Here is a 19,049-nt window from a genome sequence, read left to right as displayed (position 1 = left end):
GGACACAGAAGGAGGGCTGGTTGGAGATACAGAAGGGGGCTGGCTGGAGAGATAGAAAGGTACTGGATGGAACCACAGAAGTAATCTGGCTGGAAGGGGGGCTGTCTGGAGATGCAGATGAAGGACCAGCTACAGACACAGAATGGGTGGCTGGCTGGAGATACAGATGGGGGGCTGAAGAGATGCAAGGAGAGCTGGCTGGAGACACAGAAGGTGGGCTGGCTGGAGACACAGAAAAGGGTCTGGCTGTACATACCGGAGGGGAGCTGGCTGGAGAGACAGCAGGGAGTGCTGAATGGAATTAGAAAGACACTGGGGGGATCTAGAGCAGCGGTCAGGGAACAGGGGTAAATTATCCCAAATGGGGTAAAAATGAAATTCCTGGGGGTAATGGATGGTCGCGCTGCCGAGACACAGCCCCGTCCAGCACCGCCCAGCTTGCGATGTGACATGCTGACGTCACACCACGCTCCCTCCTGCCTGCCCTGTGCTGTGCTCCTGGCCACCCTGTGCTGTATTCCTGGCCGCGGTGTGACGTGCTAATGTCACACCGTGTTCCTTCCCGCCCGTTCGTCCTGCACTGTCCTGTCCTCCCGCCGGTGGCCCACCAACCCACACACAGAACTTGAAGTGTTCTGTGGCTGACCGCTGACGGAGTACCACAGGATCAGACAGTTGCCCACATAACAGTGGGAAATTCCCACTGACATTATTGAGGTGAGGATGTGACCATCTGTCTCCTAAAAATCGTGTGTCCCACCCTTTCCCCCCTCAACCATCTTTCTTACATTCATTCTGGTGTTTTGGGGAGAAAGTGATAATTAACACAATCATTGCCAAAAAAATAATTGGCGAAAATAATAATAAAAAATATAATAATAATAATAATTGTATATATACATATATATATATATATATATATATATATATACAAAATAAGGACTCCTGGGCAGTCAGTTAAGTGAAACAAGCTGCTCCTGTTAATATCAACGTTTTGGGGCACTTCCCCCATCATGACTGGGCACTACCCCTTCCCTGTCACTACCCTACTACCACATATCCACGTTTTCACTTGGCCTTCGTGAACACTCATACACAGAGAATGTTCATTTATATTACTGGAGTGATGACCTAGAAGGCACAACATCGCTACAGTCAAACCACGCTGGAAATGCCCAAACACATCCGATCTTGGAAGCCAAGCAGCGTTGGGCCTGATCAGTACCAGTAGGGGGGACCACCTGGGAAGATTAGGTACTGTATAGAACGAATCTGAATAGGGGCCTGAGAAAGGAACATACTCCATGTGAATACGAACTCACGTTGAACACATATTTGTATTTCACTTATATAATGTTCCCTATTTCACTTTATGCATACCTTTTACAGTGTGTACATTTTCCCCCTTGCCCATAAGGGGTCGAACTAATGCGTAGGCACGGTATCTTATTAAATTACACCCCCTATGGCAATTTAACTCCACTCACGCCAAACTCATAATATATGTGTCATTTTATCTATCCTTTTTCTTTCTTATTGTATATAATGGTCTTATACAATTGCGTATGTATAATGCACAGATATAAGCTGCTAAATTCTCCACTATGTTTTACTGAATTACACACCAAGTCTGACCTTTATATCATACTCCCATAGTGATGTCCGCAATTATACACCTTTATAAATGTACAGCAAAGCATTTCATTCATTATAATCCTGTTTAGCTATTTCTCTTATAATTTATGGTAAAATTAGGTGTTTACAAAACAATACCATGCTCCTGATACTCTTATTTACTTTTTTTTATTTATTTTTTTATGTGTAATTATCACCATGGATACCGGGGTATCTGACAAGTGTCAGATGAACTATTAGAAAATGGCCGCCGCTACCTGGAGACCTATGGACATAATCACATCAAAAATGGCCACCATCTTTTGGACTTTACAAAGACTGGCTCCAGTCCTTCCCCCTGTGAACTGTAGCCACTGACAACAAGAAATGGATACGAGCACGGAATCGCCGCGGGCGCATGCGCAGCAAGCGCCGGAAGTGGGGCGGAAGTGACGCGCCGAGTCCGCCGCCGCCGGAAGTGTGGCGGAAGTTCCGCCTTTTATCATTCTAGAGCCGTTTTACAGTGTTTTTAACTGTTTTCTAAGTGTGAATCAACTCGTTTTTACTTATATTCAGTCCATAATAACCTGTTAAGCATTGATTTATATATATGAGCAGCCTTAAAGTATTTAACATGTAATTGCATCACATGACTATATGTGAAGTCATAGGCCTCCCACTGATCACTTTGGCTATAAAAGCATATACTGTCTCATTCTGTCCCTACCCCTTGAAGAAGTCTCATCAGACGAAACGCGTTGGGTGACCTGTACCTACCTCATTCTAAGATAAGGAAAAATTATTTATTTTTTAGTGCATATATTTATGTAAGTGCTTTTAGTTCAGTTGTGTATATATTGTTGTTCCTATTTTTTATGTGTTTCTTTTATGTTCATTTTAATAAACAGGTATATTTTTAAGATTTTAACTGGCAATTTATTTTATTGACTCCTTGGTCGCTATTTATCCCTCATCCCCTCCTTTTTCTTACATTACTCCCAGGGAATTACCACCCCTGTATTTATTTGAGGGAAACAGCTGACGCCCCACTAGCAGCATAGGGGAGTGTCATATAAGCCAGCTATCACACAACATATTTGTTTCTTATCGCATGTGGCGCAGTAATAATCCTTGTTTTTACACATATATATATATATATATATATAAAGTAATGTTGAAATACTCAGTCTCTGCGCAAACAGTCCAAATGTTTCCAGAGTTGATTCCTCTCCTGCTTTTAAAACTCCTCCATGTGCAGCTACATCCAGCTCCAAGCCAAAGGAGCAGAAGGGTATTGTTGCTAAGAAATTAGGAGAGCGCACTGGTAAGTTTAAAATGTAATATCTTTATAAATAAAGTGTAGTAGCAACGTACATTTCAGTTTCAGAAGACAAATACAGCATGTATTTAAAAACCGTCAGGGCTCTGCTCTGCTCCGTCTCGCTGTTAGCACTGCACCGGCTCTGGTTCCAGCAGCTGACGTCACAACGTCCACGGTGTGTAGCCATGCCCAATGCGTTTCAACCAATAGTGGTCTTCGGTATATATATATATATATATATATATATACACACACACTATCTCAGAAATGCCATATAAACAGTGATAACCAGTATATATGCACAATAATATATGATTTCCATCCTTTCAAATCAAGGGGTAATGTCAACGTATATAAATATATTTTGGGGTAAAAGGTAAAAAAGTTCCCTGACCCCTGATCTAGAGGGACCCTGCAGGGCTGGTGCTGCAGAAACACATGAAGTGAGGCTGAAGAGAAGTGGGGGGAAGGGGCTGGAGATTTTTCTCAACTACCAGAATTACTGGCACATTACTAACTCCTTTTCCCCCCAACCCTTCCCCCCAGCTGTGCTACTGTGCAGGTGCTGTTAGGGGAGGGTGAATGATGTGGCACCACAGTCTATTTTGCCTCCATGGGGGTGGGCTGCCTATTTTGACAGTCCTGAGCTTTCTGATGGCAGCCCTGTCTCCTTGGTCACTTCATAAATACAATGTTTGTCTACACAGATCATACACCCACACAAATACAGTAGTATTCTGATCAATAAGTGGGCTGATACAATTCACTTTTAAAACAAATGTAACCATGTAGCTGTGCAGTTTAAAAATAGCCGTACATAACATATAATCTGCTAATGTGGGTAATATTGTTCCGATATATTTGCATACAGTATGTGGGCAGTAAACATTCCAAATGCTCTTCACTACTAAAATGATGAGATCTAGATATATTTGCAGAAATACAGCACTTTAAGCCAACAAAACTATGTAACATTGCAATTATTATTATTATTATTATTATCCTTTATTTATATGGCGCCACAAGGGTTCCGCAGCGCCCAATTACAGAGTACATAAACAAATAATCAAACAGGAAAACAGCAACTTACAGTTGACGACAATATAGGACAAGTACAGGGTAAATAAACAGCTACATCTGCAGATGACACTGGAATAAGTATTAGGTGGCAGGAGACTGCTGGATTTGGTGCAGTTGAAGATTATTAAAGTAAGAAAAAGGATAAGCACATGAGGGAAGAGGGCCCACTCGTGAGAGATTACATTCTAAAGGGGAGGGGTAGACAGACATGGGTGGCACAGACGGGGTACATAGAAAGCGTGGAACAGAGGGTTAGGATGAGATTTGGCTGGGTTTGGTGAAGAAGTGGGTTTGAAGTTTTGTAGAGAGATGGAGAGTCTAAGGGGGAGAGGTAGGGAATTTCAGATAAGTGGTGCAGCACGTGAAAAATCTTGGAGGTAGGAGTAGGAGGAAGTAATCCGTAGGCAGGAGAGTCAGCGTGCATTAGCAGAGTGAAGAGGATGGGTGGAAGTGTAAAGGGAGATAAGGTCAGAGATGTAGATGGGAGAGGAGTGGGTAAGGGCTTTGTAAGTGAGTGTGAGAAGCTTGAAATGGATTCTGAAAGGGAAGGGGAGCCAGTGAAGATCTTGTAAGAAAGGAGAGGTGGACGCAGCGCGTTTGGTGAGGAAAATGAGCCGGGCAGCAGCATTGAGGTTAGATTGGAGTGGAGAGAGGTATTTTTCAAGAATGCCAGTCAGGAGAAGATTACAGTAGTCCAGTCTTAAGATGACCAGTGAGTGGATAAGAGTCTTAGTAGCATCCTGGGTCAGAAAGGGTCTGATCCTGGAAATATTTTTTAGATGAAAACGGCAGGTTTTGTGAGAGGTGCTGAATGTGTGGTTTGAAGGAGAGGGAGGAGTCAAGGATTACTCCAAGACAGCGTACTTGGGAACAAGAGGAGATAGTAGTGCCATCAATAGATAATGAGATTGTAGGAGGTGAGGTTATGCTGGAGGGAGGGAAGATGATCAGCTTGGTCTTAGACATGTTAAGTTTAAGAAAGCGCTGGGACATCCAAACAGAGATAGCAGAGAGACAGTTGGAGATACGAGTGAGGAGAGCAGGGGAGAAGTCTGAAGAGGAAAGATAGATTTGAGTGTCATCAGCATAGAGATGATATTGGAAATCAAAAGAACTAATGAGCTTACCTAGTGAGGACGTATAGAGAGAGAAAAGAAGAGGACCAAGGACAGAACCTTGGAGTACACCTACAGTTAGTGGAAGTGAGGGGGAGGTGGAGTCATGAAAGGAGAAAAGGAGACAGAGAATGAACGTTCAGAGAGGTAGGGAGACAGCCAAGAGAGGGCAGTATCACGCAGACCAATGGAGTGAAGGATTTGCAATAGGAGAGGATGGTCCACAGTGTCAAAAGCAGCCGAGAGATCAAGTAGAATAAGTAGAGAGTAGTGTCCATTAGATTTAGCAGCATGGAGGTCATTGCATACTTTTGTAAGGGCAGTTTCAGTGGAGTGGAGAGGACGGAAGCCAGACTGGAATGTGTCAAGCAGTGAGTGTGAGGAAAGAAAGGAAGTAATTCGGTTGTAGACAATACGCTCAAGGAGTTTGGAGACAAAAGGGAGGAGAGAGATGGGTCGGTAGTTGGAGAGAGTGTTTGGATCAAGGGAAGGTTTTTTAAGAATAGGAGAGATGAGTGCATGCTTGAAGGCAGAGGGGACAGTACCTGATGAGAGGGAGAGATTGAGAAGGTGGGAAAGATGGGAAAAGGCAGAAGGAGAAAGGTAGCGGAGGAGGCACGAGGGGATAGGGTTAAGTGGGGAAGTGGTGAGGGGACAGGAATGAATGAGCACCATGACTTCCTCACCAGATGCGTGGGAGGAAGATGTCAGATTTGGTGAGAGGGATGGGGAGGAGAGGCAAGGGATGGGAGGAGGCTGGTTACTGTTGGTCTGGTGTGATGTGATGTCCTCATGTATGAAGTAAATTTTGGATGTGAAGTACGTGGCAAAGTCAAGAGCAGAGAGTGAGGAAGGGAGACAAGGTGGAGGTGGGCAGAGGAGTGAGTTGAGAGTGGCAAAGAAGCGCCGGGGGTTGGAAGAGGGGGAGGAGATGAGGTTCTTGAAGTATGACTGTTTAGCAAGAGAAAGGGCAGCACTGAAGGATGAGAGCATAAGTTTGAAATGGAGAAAGTCTGCCTTAGAGCGTGATTTCCTCCAGTGACGCTCAGCAGTATGTGAGCATTTTTGCAGATATCTGGTGCATATGGTGTGCCAGAGTTGAGGTGTTAATTTGCGAGGGTGAATAGTGGTTGGTGGAGCAACAGAGTCAAGAGCACAAGTAAGGGATGCATTGTATATGGAAGTGGCTTGTTCAGGGCATGAGAGAGAGAGAGAGAGAATAGGAGAGAGAAGTGAGTCAAACAGGGAGGAAAGGAATGTGGTGTCAATAGCTTCAATGTTACGCTTAGTGATGGTAGCCTTAGGAGGTAGAGATGGGGAAGCAGAGAGAGAGATAGGTTAAAGGAGAGTAGGTGGTGGTCAGAGAGGGGAAATGGGGAGGTGGAAAAATCAGAAATATCACAACGGTGAGTTAAAACCAGATCTAGTGAGCTCCCATTCACATGGGAGGCTGAGGAGGTCCACTGGGAGAGACCAAGTGAAGAGGGGAGGTTAAGGAGTTTAGAGGCAGGGGATTGTGTGGGGATGTCGATAGGGATGTTGAAATCACCTAGGATAATGGTGGGAATGTCAGAAGAGAGGAAGTGAGGAAGCCAGGAAGCAAAGTTGTCGATGAATTTGAAAGCAGTGCCAGGGGGGCGGTAAATGACAGCTACTCTAAGATGGACTGGTTGGAAGAGGCGTATGGCATGGACCTCAAATGTAGCGAATGTAAGGGACGGTTCTGGTGGTATGAGTTGGTAGGAGTAACTAGAAGGTAATAGGACCCCAACACCACCCCCATGGAGACCCCCAGGTCGGGGTGTGTGTGTAAATGCAAGGCCCCCAGCAGTGAGAGTAGCAGGAGAAGTAGTGTCAGAGGGCGTAATACAAGTTTCAGTAATGGCTAGTAGGTGCAGGGAGTTGGAAATGAAAAGGTCATGAGTGGGGACCAGTTTGTTACAAACAGATCTGTCATTCCAGAGGGCACAGGATAGGGGGTATGAATTTGGAGGAGAGATGTGAATGAAATTATTAGTGCTGCTGTAGCGATGAGGTGAGACTAACTTTGAGGGCAGGGATGATGAGAGAGTAGTGATGGTCCGGGTGCCTGAGCTAGGATAGGAAACTGCAGGAGGTGGGCAGGGGGGGAGTTCAGTGTGATGTGGATTGAAAGCTACACACAAATGTATCAGTTTCATATTGATTTGGATTCAATTAAACATCTACATGTATATTATCAGTAACTAATACTGAATTAAATGTAACAATTGTAAAATATTTGTACCTGTCTTGTAGCAAGATTATATATGATGGATATCATGACTATGGGGTTGATGTATCACGCACTGAAATGAGTGAAGTGGTGGATCAGTGGAGAAGTTTATCTAGATCTTTGTAGTGCATACTCCCATCCAAGTGACAAATCCATAAAGGTTCTTTGTTTAGTACCCTGAGAATAATTCACCCCTGCTAACATCAATGACATGGAATTAATATCACGTCAGCCTGTCTGACTCGACATAACGCTGTCACCCTTGTCCACAATCTGACCATCGATAACTTGACTATATCCCACAATAGCAGTCCAATTTCCTAAACGCTGTACCTAGAGGTTAGAGTAGGAGGCTGATACCTCCGAACCATGGAAGACGACCAATCAGCATTATGATTCCAATGCAATAAGCAATGTATTCTATGAAACATTTTTGGAGATGTCAAGTGGGTCTAGGCCTGATTAATGGCTGTGACATTTGCATATTTCCATGCAGCCACTGCGTACAAAGATGCAACCACAAATACATTAGCGAACATCCCTCAATCAGACCCTATGTCATTTTGGGGGAATCAGCTACAGGTAACAGCCGTCTGGGGCTCCTACTATCAAAATCACTAAGATAATCAAATGTATATAGTACTGTAGAAGATAGTAATTTAATTCTATAAATATGTGTTTATTTTTATCTTGGAAATGTCTTATCTTTTAATAGGTATTGTAATTTAACAGTAAAACCGACAGTAGGCTGCTGTAGACAGGTGTGTGTCAATTTTAAGAAAATAAATCAGCCAAGATGTCTGACAATGTAAGAGGCCTGCATATGCCTTTCAGCACCATTGTGCACCACTGGCTTCAAGTTACATACAGAGTAACCTGCTTTATATGACAAAAAGCCACATTACCACTGAGATTACACAGAGCTGGGGACAGAAGGTGTTCTGTGCAGCGTAAAATAATCTCTTCAGGGTGGCAGGAGAATTTGGCACATCGACCTCAACTGACTTAAGAAATGGTGGGAATTGGCCTAAACTCAGATTTTATCTCTTATGTCCAAGATTTGTAGGGACTTTTTTTTAAGAAGGAATTTTAAGTATAAAAGTCCCATTCTGTCTGTAACTGAAAGATAATCTCACAGATGGGCTTAAAGGGAAGTTGTAATTCAAATAGATCCTTGTAAGAGAAGGAAATTGCTCACAGTGTCAGTATAATAGTTACCTATAATGTAATTGAGACCATTTTATCCCTACCTACCAGTGTTATAAGTAAGAGGTTTAGCTTACATGCAAACTGTGTGTCATAAAGCTATGCATAATGATTTTCTTTGTGCACATGATGTGATTCATGGTTATATATTTGATGTTTTTGTTTTGAAATAAGGCTTGTTACTGCAATTGTGTAACATGACTGTACCAATGGCTGTAAAAGCTACATAACACGCTCTGATTGTATCTACTTATATAGATAACAGACATCCCATAGGGCACAGCTACTAGGGGCAGCGGCCATAGGAACTAGCGATTACAATGGCAAAACCAGTTTTATTGGGGAATTTTTCTGCCATCAGTCTTAATATGAAAATACAATGGGCCTAATTCTGAGTTGATCGCAGCAGCAATTTTGTTAGCAGTTGGGCAAAACCATGTGCACTGCAGGAGGGGCAGATATAACATGTGCAGAGAGAGTTAGATTTGGGTGGGGTGTATTCAAACTGAAATCTAAATTGCAGTGTAAAAATAAAGCAGCCAGCAGTTACCCTGCACAGAAACAAAATAACCCACCCAAATCTAACTCTCTCTGCAAATGTTATATCTGCCCCCCCCTGCAGTGCACATTGTTTTGCCCAACTGCTAACAAACTTGCTGCTGCAATCAACTCAGAATTACCCCCAATGTTGTGGTTTCGACAAAATAGACTATTGCAACTTGCCATATTGTTTATTAAACCTACTTGTTTGGCCATTCAGGAACCTAGGACCATTGTGTTTCATGACACATTCATTGAAATAGGACATTTATTATAGCAGTACCTGGTGTCTCATATTAGTTAACATAATATAAATCTATATAATTTAAATATATATATATATATATATATATATATATAAAACAAGCAATTACCGGCACTCCACCTGTTCAAATGATGCCTCCGGTGCCATCCAGCTGATGCAGCATATGTAGTAGTCGAAAAACGGCGGCACTCGGTAAGGACTTTCACAACCTCAGATAAGGACCTACCGATGTTCAATAATAATTCTTTATTACCCTCATATACCCGTAACAAGAATTTAAAAGACCTATTGGTCCATAATGACATCTCTGGATACAAACCGGCACCAGTGGCAACATTTTTAACAAGAAAACCAGGGTGCTATAAGTGTGTGGGCTGCACAACCTGCAACTATATGGAGACTGGCCCAGGATTTTCCCATCCCCATACAGGTAAATTCATTAAAATCGCTAAAGTCCTCACCTGCACTAGCACCCATGTCATTTACTTTATACGATGCCCATGTGGGCTGTATTACATTGGCAAGACCTCCAGGCAGTTCCGTGAAAGGATGGCGATGCATAGATCGGCCATCAGGGCTGCCCTGGAGGCTGACCATCAAGCACAACCGGTAGCCAGGCACTTTAAAAATTATAAGCATAATTTAGCATCCTTAAAATACAAAATTATAGACCAGCAACCAGCCAACATCAGGGGTGGTGATCGAGCTCTCCTCCGCAGGGAGGCGAGGTGGATACATCGCCTGAATACTCTAGTACCAGCAGGTTTAAATGAGCAATTGGGATTGCACTGTTTTTTATAGAATTATAATAGCGTGATTTGATAAGTGTCTTTGAACGATTTATGAGTAGTTTAACATTTATCACCCATAAGAGTACACTACTGGGCATCAGGGGTCCATTGATGTTGTTTTTTGCACTGTTTTACTGTGTTTTAATGGAATGTATTATTTGTGTACATGTTGCCTAGGTGACCGGCGCCCTGACGAGGAAAGGAGCGCGCCGCACATGTGGGTGGTGACGTCATCCGGACCCGCCGGGTAGTCACGCAAAAGGAACAGAGGGTGATGCGGTGAGGGTATAAAGGTATGTTTTCTGAAATACACCTGTTGTTCTGATGAAAGTTTCATTACTGAAACGTTAACAGCATAGACGGAGTGTCTGTCTCTTTATTTGGTTGTGAAAGTCCTTACCGAGTGCCGCCGTTTTTCGACTAATATATATATATATATATATATATATATATAGCGCTATATATATATATATATAGATAGATAGATATAGATAGATAGATATAGATGTATATAGATAGATAGAGATAGATAGATAGATAGATAGATAGATAGATAGATAGATAGATAGATAGATAGATAGATAGATATAGAGCTATATAGATATATAAAATAACCCATTACACTCTACTGTAGAATTAGGCCAGTATGTATTATGCATCGCATATTGTATGTAATACTGTACATTCTGCCACTCCTTGCATGCATAACAGCTTTTATTAATGCTGTATACATAAATAATTGTGAATATTTACGAATAGGACAGCTGTTCCGATAGGACCTGTTTTATGTTGTGACCCAGGAGTCCTACTGTACAGGTACATACGTCAGCCTGCAAAAGTGCAACAGAGGGACAGAGGGGTAGATGTATTAAAGTTCCCTTTTCGATCGTTAAATACCGGGTCCCGCTTCACCGCATTATCGCAGTGAACCAGGCACCAGTATCGCCCAAATGTATTATGCTACCTTGAGCCGTTAACGGAATTCGATATTGCAGCCCTCTGGTGATATAGGAGCTCCGTTTTTTCTCCACCCCACAGATCTCATGCGCATGCGTCGGCGGTGTGTCCCAGCTCTCCTCGCGTCTGTGTTCTGGTGCATGCGCCGGCTGGGAGTCCCAAGTCTCCCCACGTCTCTGTTCCGGCGCATGCGCCGGCTGGGAATCCCAGCTCTCCCCGCATCTCTGTCCCAGCGCATGCGTATTGAGTGCAGGGACGCCATCTACATATTATATTTCCCACAGCGGTCACATGATACAAATAACTTTATTAAAAAGATTACAAACAAACATGGCCGCCGGACGAAAAAACGAGATTAGGGAGCCGCACCGCATGCAAACAAACGGCGAAGTCGAAGACTGCAGGCGACGAAGCGGAGATCCGGAAAAGCTGTTCATACATTAGGTAAGTCCCGCAGCTGCCGGCAAGAGGGTGGAGACGGCGAAAAGGTGAGGGGCCCATAGCGCAGCACGAAAAAAATACCACAATTCACAATCATACATCAGGAGGTGCGGTAACTACAGCAATTAGTGTGTCCAGTTACCGTTTTTACCCAGTAAACCAGTTCATACATCTGCCCCAGAGAGAATTTTCTAATATTAAATATGTTTACAAAGTGGAGAGAAATGATTTTGTAGTGGATGTCCTTGCTTTGTGAGGGTCCAGTATGATACTGCATCCCCTTTGTGGAAGACAAATCCACCTCCTTGCATACAGTAGGTGTACTAGCACACTGTTCCCAAGGGCAGCAATTCAGAGGCATAGTAAGGGGTACTGGAAGAAACACTCAAACATACTGGTGTAAAGCCAAATTGAATTACAGGGCTTATCCACATCCATTATAAATTAGATCAATACACTGTGAACTGGACACGTATGGGAGAGAACACAAAAAATTCCTATTCATTTTGTCACTTATGCAAAGGGAAAAACGAATGAGAGGGATGTGTATAATGGCAAATTTGCTATTTTTACCAACAATTTCTGTTCATATGTTGTAAAGTACTGTACCATGGGGGTCATTCCGACCCGATCGCACGCTGCAGTTTCTCGCAGCGATCGGGTCAGAACTGCAAATGCAACGGCGCTGCAGTGCGTCAGCGCATGCCAGTTGTTGTTGCCTAGCGATCGCCTCTGAGGCAGAGTTGGTCGCTGGGCGGAATGACCCCCAATGTACAATGTGCACATAGATAAACATATATAAAGTTATCCTCTTCAACAAACAAATAAGCCTCATGGTTGTCTGACCATTTCTATCCAACCAAAATATATTCTATAATCTTTTGGACAAGATACCCTCTAAGGGTCCTACCTATATACTCCTACAGGCACCCCCTCCTAGTCATCATTACATGGCAGTCCGGGAGTGTTGTCATAATGGGTTGACTGAACCTACCATAGCTATTTAAGCAGATAGGATGGAGTTGTGCAGTCTGTGCTGCACCTAGTCGGATTGGCTACAGCTCTTGTCCAATCGGGAGCTTCTTGTGCTACACACCTGCCTTTATTTGCAAGAGTTACCAGTGATGTTTTTAGATACAGTATGCACTTTGCTAGTTAATGCATCCACCATATATTGCTTAACCAAGTTACATAATGACAAGTGCTCACTCTCTGAAAGTAACAAATAGGCACATCTTTAAAATGAAGAGCAAGAAGAGAAGCTGCTTATCTCAGGCTCAGGGGGAAAGCAATCATAATGTACTGTATGTTCAAACAGTTCTTGCAAAGCACCCATTTAACTGTTGACATTGCAATTTTGTGATATTTACTAAAGTGTTTCACTGCAGAAACAGCACAGCAGAAACCGCTATTATTCCAGCATAATTGTACTCCACGGATTCACAATGCTTTGCTCATTATGCCCTATACAAAACCATAACAAAATCTGCAATCTAAAAAGTTGGTAGTTTTTAACATCTTGTAATACTGTGGGAAACATTGATAGATAACTTTGCAAAGACATACGGGTTGCTAATATTTGAGGAACACAACCATGATACATTTTCAAAACATAGTTGACAACAGCTGTCAGAGGGTAGTCTCTGCACAAACATGTCCCAGTTTTGCCAGTGTTAATTTACTACACAGTAAAAATGGGTATCACAAATCTCCCAGTCAGCAAGCTATGTTCATATTATCAATTTGATAACTATGACTAGATATCTGCATCTTACGTCACATTTTAGGGCCTAATTTAGATTTGTATACAAACCCAATGGATTCCATACAAATCTAATGTTTGTAGGTCTGCACTTGTGCAGAACAGGTCCAGCATCATCGCTCGCAGTCCCCCCTTAGCTGCAGCATAATTGACATGATGTGGTATTTGGGGGCGGAGACCAGGACCAGTCTACAAAGAGGGCGTGCCAAGCCCAAGGTCTGCGTTGTCAGATACAGACTTCCTCTTCCCAGCAGAGAGGTTCCGATGACCACTCTGAGTAAGCTTTGGCTTACACACACTGGCCGACAGTTGCGACAATCGAGACTGACGCAGCACTCAGATCACAGATGCTGGCAGGAGGCACTTCCCTGCCAGGGCCATCTGAACAGCAGTGTAGGCCCAGCCATGTACTGGGCCCCCTACCCATCCTCTAGCGGTAGGGGTGGGGGGTGCTATCAGTGGTAACTTTGATGTCCTGCGGGCGGTAGGGGGTGTTCTATCTTCCGCTCAGCATGTAGGACCTGGAGCAGTAATTTATGCTAATCACTCCTTTACTGCACAGATGGGGCTAAACTGTAGAAGGGGGCATTGGGCTGAATGAAGAAGCCCTGGTACATGACTTCCAGGGTGGTAGGGGGTGTTTAATACGTGGGGGAGCGGAAGATAGTGAAGTGGGCTTAATATTTATCATTTTCCGGTGGGAGGGCAGCTTGCTTGACTGCAGATATCTCAAGTTCCTGAAAATATATTTCTTAGCTTTGACTGGGATAAAAAAAACTAGGGAGTCCCACCTTTCACAAGGTTCTGGGGACTTGGGGATCAGAGTTCAGGAGCCAGAGCAATCCACCAACGAAAATCTAAAACTGCATATTACGCATGTGGAGCTGGCGCAGGGACCAGCTGCTTGAAGGCTGATATCTCTGGTTCTGGGCCTATTAGAGACAAGCTGCCAGTGTCCACCAAAAGGGGAGAGTCCCAGCTTTTGGACTATACCCTCAGAAAAACTCTTAGTCAGTCAGAACTCAAGAAATCTGACTGAGAAGTGGAATTAATAAGCTTGGATGGTGACCACTGCTTTCAAGTTGGATATCTCCGGTTCCCCAGGGCCGATTTTCAAATATCTGGTACCCCTGGAAAGAGGGGACCCTCAGCTATCAGCCTGGGGCCCGTATACTCCTGGGGCCCTTGGGCAAGAGCTCATTGAGCCCATATGAAAAGACAGCCCTGTTCCCTGCGACTGTGCAATACCAACCTCATCAGAATCAGGCTCCTAGGTTACATGACTTTTTTTTTGTTATTTATGTATTTATGTATTTATTTAAGCTTCTATACATCTTCCAGTAGCTAGAGATCCCTGAGCAATCGTGCAAACTCTGAGCCAGTTGACACCACTCATGGGAAAGCACCGAAGAATCCTATTTAGCAGATATTGGAGACTTTGCAGGTGATTGGGGGCAAAGCACTAAAAGCAAGTATGTTTTAACTAGTGATGTGCACCGGAAATTTTTCGGGTTTTGTGTTTTGGTTTTGGATTCGGTTCCGCGGCCGTGTTTTGGATTCGGACGCATTTTGGCAAAACCTCCCTGAAATTTTTTTGTCGGATTCGGGTGTGTTTTGGATTCGGGTGTTTTTTTTATAAAAAAACCCTCAAAACAGCTTAAATCATAGAATTTGGGGGTCATTTTGATCCCATAGTATTATTAACCTCAATAACCATAATTTACACTCATTTTCAGTCTATTCTGAACACCTAATACCTCACAATATTATTTTTAGTCCTAAAATTTGCACCGAGGTCGCTGGATGGCTAAGCTAAGCGACACAAGTGGCCGACACAAACACCTGGCCCATCTAGGAGTGGCACTGCAGTGTCAGGCAGGATGGCACTTCAAAAAAATAGTCCCCAAACAGCACATGATGCAAAGAAAAAAAGAGGCGCACCAAGGTCGCTGTGTGACTAAGCTAAGCGACACAAGTGGCCGACACAAACACCTGGCCCATCTAGGAGTGGCACTGCAGTGTCAGGCAGGATGGCACTTCAAAAAAATTGTCCCCAAACAGTACATGATGCAAAGAAAAAAAGAGGCGCAATGAGGTAGCTGTGTGACTAAGCTAAGCGACCCAAGTGGCCGACACAAACACCTGACCCATCTAGGAGTGGCACTGCAGTGTCAGGCAGGATGGCACTTCAAAAAAATAGTCCCCAAACAGCACATGATGCAAAGAAAAAAAGAGGCGCACCAAGGTCGCTGTGTGACTAAGCTAAGCGACACAAGTGGCCGACACAAACACCTGGCCTATCTAGGAGTGGCACTGCAGTTTTCTAGCAAGAGGATGAGTGCTTCCATCCTCATGTGAATCTGAACCACTAGCCATGTACATAGGCCAGGGCCTCAGCCGTTCCTTGCCACTCCGTGCCGTAAATGGCATATTGTCAAGTTTACGCTTCTCATCAGACGCTTTCAATTTTGATTTTTGGGTCATTTTACTGAACTTTTGTTTTTTGGATTTAACATGCTCTCTACTATGACATTGGGCATCGGCCTTGGCAGACAACGTTGATGGCATTTCATCGTCTCGGCCATGACTAGTGGCAGCAGCTTCAGCACGAGGTGGAAGTGGATCTTGATCTTTCCCTATTTTAACCTCCACATTTTTGTTCTCTATTTTTTAATGTGTGGAATTATATGCCAGTATCAATAGCAATGGCCTACTACTATATATACTGCGCACAACTGAAATGCACCACAGGTATGGATGGATAGCATACTTGACGACACAGAGGTAGGTAGAGCAGTGGCCTTCCGTACCGTACTGCTATATATACTGGTGGTCACTGTCAGCAAACTGCAAAACTAAAATGCACCACAGGTATAGAATCTAGATGGATAGTATACTTGACGACACAGAGGTAGGTACAGCAGTGGCCTTCCGTACCGTACTGCTATATATACTGGTGGTCACTGTCAGCAAACTGCAAAACTAAAATGCACCACAGGTATAGAATCTAGATGGATAGTATACTTGACGACACAGAGGTAGGTAGAGCAGTGGCCTTTCGTACCGTACTGCTATATATACTGGTGGTCACTGTCAGCAAACTGCAAAACTAAAATTCACCACAGGTATAGAATCTAGATGGATAGTATACTTGACGACACAGAGGTAGGTAGAGCAGTGGCCTTTCGTACCGTACTGCTATATATACTGGTGGTCACTGTCTGCAAACTGCAAAACTAAAATTCACCACAGGTATAGAATCTAGATGGATAGTATACTTGACGACACAGAGGTAGGTAGAGCAGTGGCCTTCCGTACCGTACTGCTATATATACTGGTGGTCACTGTCAGCAAACTGCAAAACTAAAATGCACCACAGGTATAGAATCTAGATGGATAGTATACTTGATGACACAGAGGTAGGTAGAGCAGTGGCCTTTCGTACCGTACTGCTATATATACTGGTGGTCACTGTCAGCAAACTGCAAAACTAAAATTCACCACAGGTATAGAATCTAGATGGATAGTATACTTGACGACACAGAGGTAGGTAGAGCAGTGGCCTTCCGTACCGTACTGCTATATATACTGGTGGTCACTGTCAGCAAACTGCAAAACTAAAATGCACCACAGGTATGGAATCTAGATGGATAGTATACTTGACGACACAGAGGTAGGTAGAGCAGTGGCCTTCCGTACCGTACTGCTATATATACTGGTGGTCACTGTCAGCAAAACTCTGCACTGTACTCCTCCTATATAATCCTGCTGGTCCCCAGTCCCCACAATAAAGCAGTGTGAGCACAGATATATGCAGCACACTGAGCACAGATATGGAGTGTTTTTCAGGCAGACAACATATACTGGTGGTCACTGTCAGCAAAACTCTGCACTGTACTCCTCCTATATAATATACTGGTGGTCCCCAGTCCCCACAATAAAGTAGTGTGAGCACAGATATATGCAGCATACTAAGTACAGATATGGAGTGTTTTTCAGGCAGACAACGTATACTGGTGGTCACTGTCAGCAAAACTCTGCACTGTACTCCTCCTATATAATACAGCTGCTCCCCAGTCCCCACAATTAAGCAGTGTGAGCACAGATATATGCAGGACACTGAGCACAGATATGGAGTGTTTTTCATGCAGACAACGTATACTGGTGGTCACTGTCAGCAAAACTCTGCACTGTACTCCTCCTATATAATATACTGGTGGTCTCCAGTCCCCACAATAAAGCAGTGTGAGCAGGGATATATGCAGCACACTGAGCACAGATATGGAGTGTTTTTCAGACAGACAACGTATACTGGTGGTCACTGTCAGCAAAACTCTGCACTGTACTCCTCCTATATAATACTGGTGGTCCCCAGTCCCCACAATAAAGCAGTGTGAGCACAGATATATGCAGCACACTGAGCACAGATATGGAGTGTTTTTCAGGCAGACAACGTATACTGGTGGTCACTGTCAGCAAAACTCTGCACTGTACTCCTCATATATAACATACTGGTGGTCCCCAGTCCCCACAATAAAGCAGTGTGAGCACAGATATATGCAGCACACTGAGCACAGATATGGAGTGTTTTTCAGGCAGACAACGTATACTGGTGGTCACTGGTCAGCAAAACTCTGCACTGTACTCCTCCTATATATTATACTGGTGGTCCCAAGTCCCCACAATTAAGCAATAAGCACAAATATTTGCATCAACATTAATAAACGGAGAGGACGCCAGCCACGTCCTCTCCCTAACATTTCCAATGCACGGGTGAAAATGGCGGCGACGCGCGGCTGCTTATATAGAATCCAAATCTCGCGAGAATCCGACAGCGGGATGATGACGTTCGGGCGCGCTTGGGTTAACCGAGCCATATGGGAGAATCCGAGTATGCCTTGGACCCGTGTAAAATGGGTGAAGGAACCGAACCCGCTCATCACTAGTTTTAACCTTAGTAAAAGACGTTGCACTGCAGGTGGGGCAGATGCAACATGCACAGAGAGATTTAGATTTGGGTGTGGTGTTTGTCCAAACTAAAATCTAAAATGCAGAGTGTAAAAACAAAGCTGAACAGTATATGTGGGATTGTCCATGTGCAAAGTTTGTCCTTTTCTTGTTCCATCCCAACTCTGAATGGAATGGTATCAACACCCGGCGCTTGGGATGCCGACAGTCATAATACCGATAGCAGCTCAGGATCCTAACATGTAGTACAGTAGATAAGTATACTATGTCTAATCCCCAAATCCCCTATCCATAACCCTCCTTTTCTGCAGCCTGACCCTAACCCTCTCACCCCAACCCAACCCCCGCAGCCTTGGTGGTGCATAACCCTAACCACCCACTACTGCAGCCTAAACCTAACCCCACCACCCCGCAGCCTAACCCTAGCCCTCCCCCCGCAGCCTAAACCTACCCCTCCTCCCTCTTCCACATGGCTTACCTGTCCGTCGGTCCAGCGAATCTACATTCGAAATCCCGGTGCCGGGATAGTGATCAATGTCAAGATCCTACACCGGCATTCTGAGTAGTGTTGTGATTCTGGTGTCAGGATTTTGACTGCCGGGATCCCGACCGGATCCCCTCTGAATCAGCCGCTGTTTGTGGTGGGAAAACTGCCTATGACACAGTATTCCAGATGTAGACAGCCTCCTGTAGCTGCCATACTGTGGAAATGAATAGAGGGAAAGAGCCAGGCTG

At 44.1% G+C, this 19,049-nt stretch overlaps 1 pseudogene; it reads left to right on the top strand.

Moving 5' to 3' along the window:
• Positions 1 to 1,147: 1,147 nt before the first annotated feature.
• On the top strand, positions 1,148 to 1,266 carry LOC134936442 (5S ribosomal RNA; annotated as a pseudogene).
• The last annotated feature ends 17,783 nt before the right edge of the window (positions 1,267 to 19,049 follow it).

This window comes from Pseudophryne corroboree, chromosome 1 (assembly GCF_028390025.1).
Source record: "Pseudophryne corroboree isolate aPseCor3 chromosome 1, aPseCor3.hap2, whole genome shotgun sequence".
Classification (NCBI taxonomy): domain Eukaryota; kingdom Metazoa; phylum Chordata; class Amphibia; order Anura; family Myobatrachidae; genus Pseudophryne; species Pseudophryne corroboree.
This window is presented reverse-complemented; position numbering and strand designations above follow the sequence as displayed.